Source organism: Chionomys nivalis, chromosome Y (assembly GCF_950005125.1).
Source record: "Chionomys nivalis chromosome Y, mChiNiv1.1, whole genome shotgun sequence".
In the NCBI taxonomy this organism is placed as follows: domain Eukaryota; kingdom Metazoa; phylum Chordata; class Mammalia; order Rodentia; family Cricetidae; genus Chionomys; species Chionomys nivalis.
In genome coordinates this window covers 4,786,163-4,790,276 of record NC_080113.1, presented here as the reverse complement: position 1 = coordinate 4,790,276, position 4,114 = coordinate 4,786,163, and positions in this window count along the sequence as shown.

Here is a 4,114-nt window from a genome sequence, read left to right as displayed (position 1 = left end):
CAACGCCTTCACTAGTTTCTTTTTATCATAATCATCAGCGATCCCTTGGACAGTGGTAAGGGTCTTCCTGCCGTTTCTCTGTTGAATTCTTATATGGATATAATCCTCAGTGCCAGCAGGAAGCTGGTCATCACCCTTACTTGCATCAGCAAAGGGAAGGCGGCTGCGGGAGAAGGCGGGGCGGGGAGGGGAGACACGGGGGGGGGGTGGGACATGGGGGACAGGACGACTATGGAGCGTCAGGAAGCGAGGGGGCTCGAGGGGGAGGCAGCCTTGGTGGCGGCTCAGTGACTGGGGCCAAGTCTACATTATTTTTAAAACCGTTATTATTAAATTATTTTACCTATGTATTGGTAACTGATCCATTCCTTTGGTTATTCAGTTTTCACTCTATCTAGCTTGCTTTTTGTGATCATGACTTCTTTTAGCTGGAGATGGTACTTGTGATTATTTCAGGTAAATGTCAGATTATTTCTTTTTACTTTATTTGATTTTCAACACTTGGCTTTTCGTGTGAAACTTGGTTTTCACCTATATGGCACATTATTTTCTTAGAGATATTTAACAAATACCAAGTTCTAGCCTTAGATATGTGGTCTAGTCCTGTCCAGGCCAAAGTCAGGCTTTATTAGCATCCTTAAAAAAGACAGGAAATTTTATTTTCAGATTTATAGCTTTGGTTAAAAATCACTGTCCTAAATATTTTAAACGTTTTAATCAATGCCATTGTGTTATTTTGCAAAAACTCTCGTTATAATCTTTCATCCTTTGAGGATTCTAGTGTTATACTTTGGCCTTTACTTAACTGGCAAGTGTTGTTTTCTCAGCAAAACAGTTTATCAGGGTGAGTAAAAATATTGTTAAAATTTTTATTACTTTTGTTTCATTTTTTATAATCCTGTATTACAAGTTATAGAGATCTTGCTTAAATTTGGAGTGGTCGTTAAAGTGGGGTTGATTTCCTATTTGTCTTTTCAATTTTTATTATACTTTTATGTTATTAAAATAATTTCTACCGGGGGCTGGCGAGATGGCTCAGCGGTTAAGAGCATTGCCTGCTCTTCCAAAGGTCCTGAGTTCAATTCCCAGCAACCACATGGTGGCTCACAACCATCTGTAACGAGATGTGGTGCCCTCTTCTGGCCTGCAGGCATATATGCAGACAGAATATTGTGTACTTGATAAATAAATATTTAAAAAAAATAATAATTTCTACCGGATTGTTTGCTCTTGAATTAGAGATTTTAGGGGTTGGCACGTGCTAGTACTTTCTCTTTTATGAGTAGATTATAATTTCTTCTCTTAGGACAACTCCATAAACAGACAAACTAGCAAAGGTCTGTTCTTTGGTGATCATGACAGTCATGACTCGTGGCTCTCCAGTAGGAGGGAATGAAAACCAGGGACAGGCTCCTGATGGGCAGTCTCAGTCTTCTTTCCAAAAGAACCAGGTATGATTATAGTATATTTTAGGTATTATAGAAAATTAACAATTGAATAATTGTTTAATCAAAAAAGCTGCCTCATTGTACTTAAGTAAAATGACTAGCTGTTAGTAACAGGAAAAACTTAAATATTATGTATGCTGAAGACTTGTGTTTACTTTGTTTAAAGATAATTATGAATCTGGAGCAAAATTATTAAGTTACTCATAGCTGGTCAGAAGCATAGAGTGAAACAAGCTATTTATGTTCAAGTTCCACCTTTTGTACATGCAAGTTACTAAACTTTAAACTAGTTTCTCTTCACTTGTAAAATAAAAACCAATGAAATATTTGTTTAAGTATTAAGATATAGATGAGTATTAAAGTTTTGTTTTGATTTAGATCTCAAAAATTGTTTCTTTTCCTGTCATGGGAGTAAGAATTTTTATTCACAAGTAAGATTTTAGAACGGACTTAATATAAGTCATATCTAATGTTGATAATTTACTTTCATTTTTGTTATTTATTAACTTATTATGTATGGAAAACAGAAAACATGGAATATATGGAAGTGCATATTTACTTCCACCATTTATGTTGTTATGATTTAACTCAGATTATCTGACTTCGTATGCATCTTTAATCTTCCCGACTCCCTCCCTTCTTTTCTTCTTTCATTCCTTTGTGCAAGTGGATGTGTATGTTTACATTATTTCTCCTTTATCTTGAGCCTATATTTCAACATTTCCAAAGCCACATAAAGAGAAGGTGTCTAAACAGATAGGTAAGCACTATGTTAAAAACACTATGAAACTGGGAAGTCAATAAGTGTATATACACTATAGATAAATAAAAGTCATATTTGTGTGAAAAATAAAAAGAACTAATAACACGGTGCAAAACTTAACCCTGGTACTCAAAGATTTTTATTTAAAATTTGTGATCTGTTATTTCTAGGATTGCCACCTAACATTTAGCAGTGAGGCACTGCTTTGTCTTGCTTAAAACCATATGAAAAATTTTAGCAATTATTTCTGTTTAGTTTTCATTCTTCTTTCTTCTGGATATATAAGTATCTCACATTTCTGGATATTAGTGTTTTTAATTCTACTTCCTTTTTCACTCTCTGCTTTTTTGTGTTGGAACACTAGTCTATTAACAATCCCGTCCATATTTTCCTTCTTTCTTATTATACTATTTATCGCTAATATTTTATTTTGTTTTTAAAAATTTTCATCTCCTGGTTTTTATTTTTGCTCACCTTGTTGCCTTTATTTGTTAAAACCTTCATTTTTAATGGTTATTTTAAATTTACAATTTATTTATTGATTTTACAGTTCCTGCAATTCTGAGGATAATTAAATACTTAATTTCCGGTCAGACTTTCTCTCTCTCTCTCCAACATGATCTTCCATATGGCTTGAAATTTGCCGTTGAAATGTGAACATACTGTGTGAAAACAAATGCCTTAATAAATCCTTTGTGATGTAGTGGTGATATATTTGGAGAAAAATAGAATAGTGGTTCAGTCTCAGTATTTTGATTTCCGGGGCATTTACATTTCTAGGCTTCTTACTGTCCTTTTCTACCTTCTAAGTTAGTTATAGAGAGCTTGCATTCCCACCAGCAATGCAGGAGTGTTCCCTTTACCCCATAACCTCTCCAGGATAAGTTGTCATCAGTGTTTTTAATCTTGGCCGTTCTGACGTGTGTAAGATGTAACCTCAGAGTTGTTTAGATTTTCACTCCTCTGATGACTAAGGATGTTGAACATTTCCTTATCAACTTAATGAATTTTTAGTTATTATCTTCCTTTTACATTTAGAGCATTTTATAAGTATTCATTTACAAATTATTCTAGAAACCTTCAATTTCTGAAAGTCCCCCTCTGTTAATTTAATGCAACCCTTTGGAACACACAAAATTTACAACTTAAAAAATGACCGGAGTTAACAACCACTGGTCATTAATATCACTTAATGTCAATGGACTCAACTCTCCTATAAAAAGGCACAGACTAAGAGATTGGATACGAAAACAGGATCCAACATTCTGCTGTTTACAAGAAACACACCTCAACCACAAAGACAGGCACCTACTCAGAGTAAAGGGTTGGGATAAGGCTTATCAAGTAAATGGACCTAAGAAACAAGCAGGGGTGGCCATACTAATTTCTAACAAAGTTGACTTCAAACTTAAATCAATCAGGAGAGATGGAGAGGGACATTTTCTACTCATAACAGGAACAATTCATCAGGATGAAGTCTCAATCCTGAATATCTATGCCCCTAATATAAAAGCACCCACGTACGTAAAAGAAACATTGTTAAAACTCAAGGCAGCCATCAAACCGCACACATTGATAGTAGGAGACTTTAATACTCCTCTCTCACCAATGGACAGGTCAAGTAGACAGAAACCTAACAGAGAAATAAGAGAATTAAGGGAGGTAATGAATCAAATGGACTTAACAGACATCTATAGAATATTCCACCCAAATAGGAAAGAATATACCTTCTTCTCTGCAGCTCATGGAACCTTCTCAAAAATCGACCACATACTCGGTAACAAAGCAAACATCCACAGTTACAAAAAAATATTAATAACCACCTGTATCTTATCAGATCACCATGGATTAAAGCTAGAATTCAGCAACAATGCTACCCCCAGAAAGCCTACAAACTCATGGA